General features: G+C 42.3%; 1 protein-coding gene and 1 long non-coding RNA gene across 9 annotated transcripts in view; one reads left to right on the top strand and one right to left on the bottom strand.

Annotated features, from left to right (window-relative positions):
* Window positions 1-3,654: 3,654 nt before the first annotated feature.
* LOC115030645 (uncharacterized) lies at window positions 3,655-12,092 on the bottom strand. The gene is made up of 4 exons (XR_015046664.1): window positions 12,018-12,092; window positions 9,904-10,036; window positions 9,014-9,112; window positions 3,655-4,997 (listed from the first exon to the last, which is right to left on the bottom strand). It is a non-coding gene; the product is annotated as an uncharacterized LOC115030645 (long non-coding RNA).
* Window positions 11,843-12,963, top strand: part of Ube2d3 (ubiquitin conjugating enzyme E2 D3) — a 29,462-nt gene continuing 28,341 nt past the window's right edge. For 4 of the 8 annotated variants that reach the window (XM_021157297.3, XM_029474944.2, XM_085835503.1 and 1 more), the window contains exon 1: window positions 12,166-12,460. The gene's annotated coding sequence lies outside the window, so the exon portion shown is untranslated. Of the gene's footprint in view, window positions 11,950-12,089; window positions 12,461-12,963 lie in introns of those variants that run through there. The other 4 variants (XM_029474946.2, XM_085835501.1, XM_085835502.1 and 1 more) reach the window with 3 other exon arrangements.

The raw sequence follows: 12,963 nt of genomic DNA, 5'->3' as shown, positions 1-12,963 counted from the left end.
GTCAGCCATTCTAAAATAATAAACTAGTTAGAGACAGAGAGGACAAAGATGGATGATAGTCACACAGATGGGTAGATGGACTGACGGACAGATGAATAGACAGATTCATTCTATAAGTCTGTTCTTCTAGAACTCTAAAACATTGGGCATTCTTTTTTTTTTAAATTCTAGCAGTGATTTATTAAACTTAGTCTTATTATTCTTCTTTGAAACCAGGGTTAGCAGGAAATAAATGTGGAAGCTAAACCATTGGGTATTCATAAGACACACACTTGAAAATAATACGTTCTAAAGAGAACTGGCATGCTTATCTGACTATGTTATGACACAGTATTCAACAAATTCTGGGTTTATTGGCTCTAAAATGTCACCTTTAAAAAAAAACCCAAGAATGGGCTGGAGAGATGGCTCAGCGGTTAAGAGCACTGACTGTTCCTCCAGAGGTCCTGAGTTCAATTCCCAGCAACGACATGGTGGCTCACAACCATCTACAATGGGATCTAATACCCTCTTCTGGTGTGTATGAAGACAGTGACAGTGTACTCACATATATAAAATAAATCTTAAAAAAAAAAACAAGACAGAGTCTTATGTAGCCCAAGCTAACTTCAAAATCACACTCCTCCTACCTTTGCCTCCCAAGTGCTAGAATTATATGCATATATCAGCTTTTCTTTTGTTTTTTTTTTTTTACATAGATAATATGGCAGCCTAATTATTATAGTCCAAATGTCAATACTTGGTATGTCTATTGTGCACTCAAGATTTTGGTAAGTATAAAATTCTTAAAGGATCCCCATGTAGATATCAAGAAATATTTTTATCTACCATTTCTTCAGCCCTTAGATGAATTTATTTTAAATAAACATTTAATGGAAGCATGGCATACATACAGAAACATACACAATTGCTCTGCACCAATGGCATCATAAAGATAATTATATAGCCACCACGTACACAACTATATTACTGTCTCTTAATTATTACTCATCTGTCTGTAAGTCACTATATTCCGAATTTTAAGATAAAATATTGGATTTACTAGTACTTAACCTTTATGTATATTAAATTATACATAGTATATTTTGTGTCTGGCTTTGTGTATCTTTGTGAGATTTATTCATGTTGGTACTTGTAGCAGCTGTACATTTATTTCACTGTTTTATACTATTCTATCAGTATACCACAATTTATCCATGTTACTCTTAGTGCGTATTGGATAGGTTTTTACTATTTGGTTGAGAGCATACTGGTAGGAATAAGAAATTCTTGTACATATTTTTTTAGAATGCCCCTATTTGCATTTTGTTGGTAGTTTTCTTAGACCTAATACCTCACTGATAGAGTTTTTAGGTTCCTATGACTTTGGAGCTCACTTTGAAAAGTAGGTCAAGTGTGAAAGTGAGGGCTGCTTCCCCAGAAGCATGGCTTTAGTGAATGAACCATGGTATTTACTGGCAACTTAAGGCTCTATGTGTGCTGTATATACACGTTCCTGCGAATCTCTCTCCCTCTCTGTCCCTCGCCAGCTCCACCGTGTGTGTGTGTGTGTGTGTGTGTGTGTGTGTGTGTGTGTGTGTGTTTAGTGTGGTACATGGCTCATGAATTTGGATAGGGTGGCTGGGCAATGAGCTTTAGGAATCTGTGGCTCTCAGCATTGGGTCACAGATACATAACCAGTACATGGGTCCTTACCAGCTGAGCCATCTCTTGAGCTCCAAGTTTAGGCTTCTTACAACATGAAACCAAAAGGTAGAGAAAAGGAACTGGCAGGAGTTAACAGAAGAGTGCTGCTATTCAATAGAATGAATAATATTTGGAATGTAGGATTTTTCACCAAGTTTCCTCTTTATGGTCTCTGACCCAGAGAACTAATCCACTAGTCCACTAATATATAGGTGAGGGGGGAGGGGGATGGAATAATCTCTTAAGGGCTTCAACTATGACCTAGATCATACAGCAATATTTGTTTCAGTCATCCTACCTTAGTAAAGAATTCTATTCAACTTAGTTGGCAGAGTGAGACAATATTGGTATATGCAATAAACAAAAGCAGCTATGCATACAAACTTAGACAATATGATCAGCTGCTTGAAAACCAAGCTTGGCTGGTATGATGGCACATACCTTTAGTACCAGCACTCAAGAAGCAGAGGCAGTTGGATCTCTGAATTAACAAGGCAAGCCTGGTGTGGTGATACACGCCTTTAATCCCAGCACTCGGGAGGCAGAGGCAGGCAGATTTTTGAGTTCGAGGCCAGCCTGGTCTACAGAGTGAGTTCCAGGACAGCCAGGGCCAGGGCTATACAGAGAAACCCTGTCTCACAAAACAAAAGAAAAGTGAGATTATTTTGTTATTTTTCTTTATCGTATGAGAGGTAGACCAAGGCCATTAGCACACTATGCTCACCAGGTTTTAGTTGGAGCCTAAAATGATTCAGGCCCTATAAGCTCTGGTCTATTTTTATCTATAATAATGGACCAAATATGAGTTGATGAGAGTCATCATAGAGAATGAGAAGAATGCTGATGTTAGAGTCACAGGGCTGATAATTATACAGATCTGTCACCTCTGGTAAGTCACTTAGCCTGTCTGATGCTGCTTCCTTATTTATAACTAGTCACCTCATAGGTCCTCAGTAAATATTTGGATGAAATATTAATTCTAGTTAACCTATGGAATCATCATATTAGTGATAAAAGTGCATAATAAAATTTAAAATGCAGTGTATACTAGAGATTGGTGAAGGAAAAATATGAAAGACAGAGATGAATATATTGAGGTGACTAGAAATATGTATTTACCCCAGACAGGCCAGCTAAGATAGGAACTGATTTTTGAAAACCAAGACTAGGGTTAAAGAACAAACAGTTTGATTTTAATTGAAGAAATTCTAGCAGGCAATTGATAACACATTGATTTAATAATTTTAATGAGATTTTTTAATCTTCAGAAATTTTTACGTTATTAAAAAGATGTTACCTCTAAGAGGATCTATAGTCTCATTAAGACAAAAATTCACAGACTACTAAGATCCATCTGATTTGTAAAATTGATTGGCAAAGTGATTATATAGGGCATTAACTAATAAACATTTGCTAGGAAAAGATGAAGGTGAGAAGGAGATGTGTTGAATGGTCTGAGAGGGAGTGTATATATCAACATACATTGAATACATGTATGAGTTGTCAAAAGCATTTTGAAAAAAAAAATACTTTCTAGGTTCTTCCCATTCAATACTAGGCTGCAATTCATGATACCATGTTAGCTGTCACCAGTAATAACTTAGGGTACTTATATCTCAGAAGCTGGGTCTGGAATTTAGATCTGACTCACATAGATGACTTCTGTTCCCTGTGCCATTGTTTTGAGGCTCTCCAGTAGTACTCAGTGATAGCCTTGGCTTGAGGCCCTTCATTCACCTGTCTGATATGTCTCTTGAGCATGGTTAGACTATCCTGGCCTCCCTGACTAAGGGGCAGGAAGTAAGGGCTTGTAATTATTTAAGGTCTGGTTGTAGACACAGAGAAGCATCATTTTTACTGTATTCTGCTGGTCATAGTCATTACAGAAACAAGCTCAACTCACGGGGGAAAGACAGACCCCATGAGAAATAGAAAAACCAAACTTCCAAACTTGCTTCAGAGAATCACTTTTCTTTTTTTTTTTTTTTTTTTTTTTGGTTTTTCGAGGCAGGGTTTCTCTGTGTAGCCTTGGCTGTCCTGGAACTCACACTGTAGACCAGGCTGGCCTCGAACTTAGAAATCCGCCTCCCTCTGCCTCCCGAGTGCTGGGATTAAAGGCGTGCGCCACCACGCCCGGCGAGAATCACTTTTCAACTTGTATCATCAGTTTCCTCTTGGCTTGCATGCATGGAGGAGCTCCTGAAAGGGAGCCACTGCTCACCTGCATGTTACCTGCCTTACTTCTTAGCATTGCAGTTCTCTGATGCCTACGCGTTTGAATATGTCCTCCAAAGTTCTTGTGTTGAAAGCAATCCTCGGTTCAGCAGTCCCTGAAGGATAGTGTGTAATGGGTGGTGGTTAGGTGGTGAGGCCTTTGCCTTCAGGAATGGATTAAAGGCATCCAGTGAGTGAGTTGGTTCTCAAAAGATGAAGTGTATAGTCTGTACCTTTTCTCCAGGTCTTCCATGTGTTCGCTGGTCTTTCAGCCATGTTAAGATAAAGAAGGAAGACCTTCACCAGATGGGGCCCTGAGATCTTAGATTCCCTATCTTTGAGAAACATGAACTATTTGAAGAAACTTGTTTATAACTTAAAACTGTATGATGTTTCTTTTAAATGTGTATATATTTAGACACAGAATGTAAGGTAGTTCTGTTCTTCTTTAAAAATCCAAGTTTCTCTTGGTAGCGGACAAGCTGCCTTAGCTCTACCTCAGTCTTTGTGCTTATGTGTAAGCTACCATAGCATTCCACTAACTGGCTGGTGGTAACTTTGGGTAGCAGCACTTAATACATAAAAACAAAATCTCAAAAAAAAAAAAATGTCTCCTAATGTATTTTTTCGCTCTTCTTATGTTAATTTGAAACAGAATCTCTTGGAGTCCAGGCTAGCCTCAAACTGTACCAAAACCAGCTTTGAATTCCTGATCCTCCCTCTGCCTCCCAAGTACTGGGATCAAAGGCGTGCACCACCACCGCCTGGCCCGTTTGATTTTAATTTCCTTTAAATGAATACAACTTTGGTTGTATAGAATTTTGGTTTTCTGTAAATATTTTATTTTTCTATTTTGTTTTCACACCCAGCACAAGTTTATGAATAACATCTTTTCGAGTTCTACCCTAAATACATATATTTTTACACTGTTGCCTGAGTTCCCAGAAATGAGTTAGCATTTCCTCTTATTTAGTAGTAAGACTTGAGTTTCTCAACCTTAGGGAACCTTGAGAAACAAAAGTCAATATTGTAAACTTTATTCTGTAGCAAAAGTTTTATGAAGTCCAGTTCTCCAGTAACTGCAGCTTTAGTTGTCTCTGTAAATCAGTGAAGTTTGGAGAGCTCTGTCATCATAGATAAATCTGATAATTATATTATGTGAAAGAAAACAGAAAAGAGGGCCTTCTGTGTAACTCAAATAAAGTGCTAGAAAATGCAAAGAAGGGCTGACAAGATGCCTCATCATGGAAAAGTGACTGCCACCAAGTCTGACAATCTAAACTCACTCTCCAGGACCTACCATGGGAAAGAGAAAACTGGCATTTGACAATTGCCTTCTGACCACGGCACACATGCCCACACAGAAAACAAACAAACAAACAAACAAACAAACAAACCACAAAACAAATATTTTAAAATATGAAAAAAAAAAAAAAACTTAAAAAAGGCCAGGCAGTGGTGGCACACGCCTTTAGTCCCAGCACTTGGGAGGCAGAGGCAGGCGGATCTCTGAGTTCCAGGACAGCCAGGGCTACCCAGAGAAAACCCTGTCTCGGAAAAAAAGAAAAAACTTAAAAAAGAAAATGCAAAGTAATCTATAAAAAATGAAAACAGGTAAATGGTTTCCTTTGAAAAGGAAGATGGGGCAAAAACACACAGAAAGTAGGACCTGGAGAGATGGCTCAGCGGTTAAAAGCACTAACTGCTCTTCCAGAGGTCCTGAGTTCAAGTCCCAGCAACCACATGGTGGTAACAACCATCTGTAATGGGATCCCATGCCCTTTTCTGCTGTGTCTGAAGACAGCCAATGGTGACTCACATACATAAAATACATAAATAAAGCTTAAAAAACAAGTAGAAAAAAAAAAAAAAAGGCACACAGTCCCATCCTGTATTTTGAATGGTACTTTCACTGGTCTATACAAATGCAGGTTGCTAAAGTTGTATGTTTTAAGCACACAATAATTTGTTACATTCTATTTATGGTTCCATAAAGCTGTAAAAAAAAAAAAAAGCTGTGGCATATTTGGAAAGAAAAGGAAAAAAGCAATTCCTTTATTCTAAACTAACTACTGCCTCCCCGCCCCCCCAATCTAGAACTATCAAAGTTCCAACACCTTGACAAAATACAACTTAAAGAAGAAAGGGCTCATTTGGCTTACAAGTCCAGGTTATAGTTAATGCTGTAAACGTACAGGTTAAAAGAAATGTACCTGAAAGCATGAGTGTGGGCTTCTCAAAGACTCTCCCATCACACTTCCATATGTCCTCTACAAGGCTATCATAGACATATTTTATGAACGAAATCCAATCAAGCCTTTTTTTGTTAAAAAAAAAAAAGTTCATCTCATCCACTTCAGAACTCAAGATTGAATCCCATATTTCAGTCTTGTCTCAAGGGTACATGTACATGACTGCATATATAGGCACACACAGCAAAATACTTATTGCTTCCCAAATTTACTAAGTCATCTTGATACTTTCAATGTTTATTTATCTCCTATGAACTTTCCCTTTTTTTGTTTCCAGCTTTGTCCTACTTTTTCACTTAATAACAACTTTTTTTTTTCTCACAGACATATTCTCTGATTAACTCCCTTGGGTTAAGCCCAGGATAGTAGTGAACACCTTCAATCCCCGAGCTAGGGAGATAAAGGCAAGCAGATCTTTGTGATTTGAGACCAGCCTGGTCTATATAGTTCCACTGATGGCCAGGACTTTATAAAAACCCTGTCTTTTAAAAAATAAAAAATAAATAAATAAAAAAAACTTTTAAAAAGTGATATACATGAATACTATTCTGGTTAGAAACCGTTGGTCTGAGTCAGGCATGGTGATCACCCCTGTGAAATCAGCACTCCAGAAGCAGATGCAGAAAATTCATAACTTTTAGGCCAGCTCGTAACATAATGGCTTTGAGGTCAGCTTGAGCTACATAGTTAGGCCTAATCTTAAAGGAAACAAAACCAAAGAACCACAACATAACATTTCTTTCCAGAACCCCATGCAACCTATTCAAATGTATAAAGGTCACTGGGTGACAGTTATGGATAGGCACTTAACCTACTGGATCCCACATCAAAAGCTGCCTTGGATTATAAGTGGATTTGGTGTTTTGTCTTTTTTTTTTTTAATGAGTATGGGTATTTTGCTTATATACGTCTGTGCACTGCATGCATTCTGGTGCCTGTGGTTGCCAAAAGAGGGCATTTGATCCCATAGGTCTGCAGTTACAGATGGCTGTGAACCACAAAGTGGGTGCTGGGAATAGAACCCAGGTCCTTTGGAAGAGAGGCCAGTGCTTTAAACTACTGAACCATCTCACAATGGTTATTTTTAAAACAACCTCTGAGCTTGTTTTTAAAAACTATACTTGTAAATAAGTGTTGGCTGAACGGCAGAATGACTTTCAGATATAGGAACAATGTTATAGTGACAGTATTGCAAGCTAACAAATACAAAATAATTAAGTTTTATGAAACAAAGTGAGTATAATAATGTAAGACTGAATTCTGTGTTCTAAGGCAATAGTCCTGCCTTGCCTGAGAAAAGAGGAACACAATAATTAGAGTTTTCTAAAGAAACAGTGGAAATGGCTCTGACACTATCATGGAGATCACAAAGTCTGAAATTATGCTGCTTAAATGATGAGCAAGTGGTGGAATTCAGCCCTAGTCTGAAGGCCTGGGGGGAGAAGGGAGAATGCAATAAAAGCTTCCTAGTGAATCCAAAGGTCAGAAATCCAGAAGTATTGGTGTCCATTTTAGGGCCAGAGAAGGAGAATATAAGAAACAAATTTCCCTTCCTCTGCCACTTTATTTTATTCAGAATCTACATGGATTGAAATTTTCTTATTTGTGTTGAGGCCAGTCTTTGGTCTCAGTTCATTGATTCAAAGGATAAGCTTTTCCAAGAACACACCATGGATACACCAGAAATAATGTTTTACCAACCATCTGGGCATCCCTCTACCCAGTCAAGCTGAGTGTTCCATCAAGGTTGGGCATCATAATATTTTTCATATCGCTTTGGGGGCACTGTCCCTTCCCCAGATAAGGCCCTTGATTAATGTTTACTTCTAACTGGACTACTCAATGAAATTAATAATATATAAAATACTGATGAAGTGCTAATAAGTATTGTATAACATGACAAGAGTAAGAAAGGTGATTGCTTAATAATTGTTTGCACACACATATGCATAAGAAAGTATATTTATGCCCAAAAAAGGGGGAAAAAGCTTTCTTGTTTACATTTTCGTTTGCTGGGATTCCTTCTCGAATAGTTTAGATGGGTTTGTAATGTTTTCCTTCCCATTTCTTTCTGCATATCTCATCTAGCCTGGCCTAGACCTCAGGAGTAGCCCAGGCCGACCTTAAAACTCACGATCCTCCTTTAGTTCTAGGATCACACGTGTGTACTACTATATACCAGTATTCTCTTCCGTTTAGTGCAATTCTGTTTCATTGATGAATAACCTAAATCAACTGGAAAGGATCTAGGTTGCTTGTTTTTGAATGTTATGATTTAACTACTATGAACATTTATATATATGTTTTGTGTGGAGAAAAACACTATTTTTTAATCACAAAGATTTGTGCATGGCTCATGACAGCCTGAACCCTACCAATTTAATGTCAAAATACTGTTCTCAACATGAAAGCACAGCTTCTGTTTAAAAACAATGCCATTCTATAGCCCAGGTTGGCTCTAGCTGGTGCGCTCATTCCTCCGGTTCCCCAGTGCCAGAATTAGAGGAATGACACCACGCCCAGCAAAACACAACTTCCTGAAGGAAGTTCACTCAACCTTACAAAATGATATGGTAAACTAGAGAGTATAAAATTAGTTGTATTTTTATGAAAACCACATATTTGTTTCACTTAGGCTTCAAATCACCTTTTTGCAGAATATGCAAATGAGCTTCAAATAGAAATTCATATAAATACTTTATTCTGTATATGGTATATATTGAGTAAGGGTACACTATTTTTGTTTTAGACAGTCTAGTCATATATGCTGGCCTCAAATTTTTATGGTATGAATGTTTTACCTACGCGAGTGCGTGTGTGCGTGTGTATTTTTAATATGTATTTCTATCTTACATGCATACCTGTTGCCCACGGAGGCCAGAAGGTATCAGATCCACTGGAACTGGAGTTACTGATGATCGTGAACCACCATGAAGATGCTGGGTACTGAACCTGGTTCTCTGGAAGAGCAACAAGAGTTCTTAACTCTTCATCCATCTCTCCAGCTCCAACTCTTAGGTTCTGCCTCTACCTCCAAAGGTTGGGATGACAGGCCTTCAATTCTATGCCCAGTTAAAATTCTATATCTTATCTTTTCCTTATCACTTTGCACGTCTTCAACTAATGATGTAGGAGATAAACAGAGTATTAGCCAAACCTACTTTTCAATGTGTGTAAGTTTGTATCACCACATTACAATTCTAATAAATACTAGACATATCATTTCCCTTATCATCAATTCAAAGTTTGGGTCTTTATTAACCAACTAGACCCTACTGTGTTTTATTTCTTCAGTTAGGGTCTTACACATCTCAAGCAGACCTTGAACTAGATACAAGGTAAGGAGAAACTCCAACCCCCCCCCCCACACACACACACACACACACACTCAAGTTCAAGGACCGGGATTATAGCTATGCTGCTACCATTCCTTTTTATAGGTGCTAGGAACTGAACCTTGGGCTTCATGCATGCTAAACAGACATTGTACCAATTGACCTATATTCCTAGACACTATAGCGTCTATTAAAATCCCTCATACCATGTTTGCTTTTCTTTAACGCTGACTACTTCCAATGTCTCATCTAGAGTATGAATTTCCGAGTATGTGAGGGTGGATTCACATATGAAACATTTGAGCAGGGTCAACAGCTCTACTGAACTGCCCACATACTCTTAGATATAAGAACTCTGACCACAATTTTTCCCGGTTTGCTGTGCTTTATTGCATAGCAGTAAAGTGTCAGTGTACTTCTCTGTTGAAGCTTGTTAGATGAGGGCAACAGGAACTGGTTTCTTTGAAGTCTGCTTCATTGTCCTCCCCGTGTGTTGAGTTTCTGGTTGGTAGGTCCCAGTAGTCCTCACTAATCTGTGCACCCTGGCTTCTGAAAAACAAACCAAGGGAAAGAGAAGCCAAACAAACGACTCTGAAATTGAATACTTACATTCAAATTCCACTTCTCCCACTTAATAGCTCTGTCCCCTTGGTGTAACAGCAATCTGTGCCCAGTTTCTTCATTTGTAAAAGAGAACAAGTGTCATGCCCGGCACATAATTTTCATAGATATAATCTATTTTAATATACATATATATATATTTCAAAATGTTTCACATTCACACTGGCCTGTTAAATATCTGAGTTGTGACTGATAGCAAGGAGGAGCAGCAGTGTGTGTAGGGTAACAAGAACAAAGTGTGACATATACATGACACTGTCACAGGGGAACCCATTATTTGTACGCTATCTTAAAACAGCATTGATATAACCAATAACAGCCTACAGTGTCTTTTCACATTATGACATTAAAACACAGCAACTTTGTGACAAAGGACAGGCATTATTACATCTAACGTGGTGGTGAAGAAACAAACCTATAATATGTGGAACCAGACCAGTATCATAAATAGAAAGCAATAAGCAAGAACTCAGATCTGGGGTTCTCCTCCCACCCCCATGCTTAACTCTTTGCTTTGTGTCTACTGGTTAGCCAGGAGAGAATAATGGGCTGTTCAGGGAGGAGAAAGGGTCAGAGGTGTCCAGTAGGGCATGAGGTAAGTAATGAGGGTTTTACTAACTCAGAAAATGGTTCTGATGAAGTAATCTCTATCACTTGGGTGCTTGTTGTAAGTCTAATCTCGGGCCTCTGCTCGGGCCTACTAAATAAAAATCAGCATTTTAAACAAGACTCCAGGTGTTCCTGTGGAGAGTAGTTGAGGCAGCTGCATTCCGTTAACTGCTCTAGTGATATTACCTATGGTATACACGTCACTCTTCGGCTATACATTGACTTTAACATTTTACTTGTGGAATATTGCCTGCAACAGGTTCTCAAAATTCAAATTATTTCCATGTAGTCCTGAAGGACCTCCACTTTAAGTAGAGTCATTTAAGGATACTAGAAAACCCTAAACATGTTGATCTTTTTGGATGTCTTTCAAAAGTTAAAAGTCTTACTTTTTACCCAAAGAGTACTCTCGATGACAAACGGCCCTCTACATTTTATGCAGGGCAGACTAAAACAGGGCAGTGGCACACTTAACAGATCCCACCCCCAGGATTTAATCCAGACCGATTCCCTAATATTTTGTCACTTTGGGGCTCAAAAACTGAAACAGCAGAAGGAAAAGACGATTCTAGGATATTCCTCTTGCGGTTCCATACTTAACTTTGCCTTTCCAAGGCTCTACCCAATCCGATCACAATAAAGCTGTATTGTTAAGGCTATGCAAACGCAGAACCCTGCAGGCCGCTGCTCTCAGATTGGCCCCTCGGGGTTAACAACGCGCATGTGTCCGCACTTGGCGGTGCGATCAGCACTCATCCTGGATCTGTTTTAATTTGCTGTTCCTAATTTGAGGGGAGCTTCTTCGCGCTGCTCAGCCCTCTCTGAGGAGCTCGGGAAGAAATCTCCATCACCTGGACCGGCAGAAGCCGTGAACCGACTCCACCTTGACTAAGGCATCTAGTCTCCCCGCGGCCCCGCCCACAGCACCTCCCCGATTGGACGCCCGGGGGAGGGCCGTGTCGGCGCGCGACGGCCGGCCGGGGGAATTCCATTTCCTCTCCCGCCCACTAGCATAAGCACTCAGGGGCGGTGCTTCCCGCGCAAGATCCGCCCAGTAAGAGCCCGTGGGGGGTGGAGGGGGGTTTTGCCGGCGCATCTCGCGATAACTTGCGGATTTGGGGGCGGGTCCCGAGCCAGGAAGAGAGCACAAAACTGCCCTTAAGTCATTGCAGACCGGGAGCTCCGGCGAGCCTGCCACGAGGTTCTCGCGAGATCCGCCACCTCCATCCCAAGTGAGGAAACGGGGGGCCACTCAGGGAGGGGCGTGGGGCCTCGACCGCGCAGCTGCCGCTTCCATTACCTTCCTCCTAAGGTCTCCTTCCGGTTCTCGATGCTTCTCTGAGTTTAAGGGTTTCCGCCACTCGCCTACCCTCCCCCTCAGCCCATGACCCGCCTCCGTCCCCCGCCCTCCCGGCCCGACCTCCGATCGCTTTAGCGAGAAGGTGCTGTTCCGACAGGGAGACGGCAAGCGGGCGGCACGTCCACTCGGCCCGGGCGAGGGAGGCAAACCGCTCCCCTTGAACCCCTCGGCTCGCCCCGCGCTCGCGACGGCGGCGTTGGCGGACGGATACGCGGCGGTGAATAGGCGGGGGGAGGGGCGGAGCGTGGCAGCTGGCAGTAGTTCCGTCAGAGCGGACATCTTGTGGCTGTGCCGTGCGCGTGAGCCCCGTAGGGCCGGGGAGGCACCAGCTGCCGCGCGGGGAGGAGGCCGAGGCCGCAGCTCGAGGGAGGCCCCGGCCCTCTGTACGCGTGGGTGTGGACAGCTCGGGAAAGGGGAGGGAGACGGGCCGGGGCCGGCGCGGTGCCCGGGGGGCTGTGGGCGGCCCGAGCGGGCAGCCCTCGGGGCTGGGTGGGGTAGGGTGGGGAGAGGCCGGCGGCGGAGCCGGGGCCCGGCCGCAGGGGGAGGGGGCATGGGCGCGTCCTCGCGCCGGAGCTCCGCGGCCGCCGGGCGCGTGGTGGCCGGGCGGGCGAGCGAGCGAGCGGGCGGGCGCGCGCACGCAGGAGCGCGCTGCGAGGCGGAGAGTACGGTGGTGTCAGGGGCGACCCAGAACAGCCCTCGCTGTGGGGACGGGAGCGCACCCGGGGCCCATTGCCTTGTGCTGGCTCGCTGTCCCTTGGAGCCGAAACCGAAAGGAGCCCGGCGTCGGTCCGGAGCCGCCCGCTCCCCTCCCCCTTGCCTTTCTCTGCCCGAGTGACGCCGGCCTAGCGCCGACTAGGCCCCGGCTCCTCCTCTGCCCGGCTCTGGA

The sequence above is a fragment of the Mus caroli genome, unplaced genomic scaffold (genome assembly GCF_978045245.1).
Source record: "Mus caroli unplaced genomic scaffold, Mus_caroli_1 scaffold_3, whole genome shotgun sequence".
Taxonomy (NCBI): Eukaryota; Metazoa; Chordata; class Mammalia; order Rodentia; family Muridae; genus Mus; species Mus caroli.
This window is presented reverse-complemented; position numbering and strand designations above follow the sequence as displayed.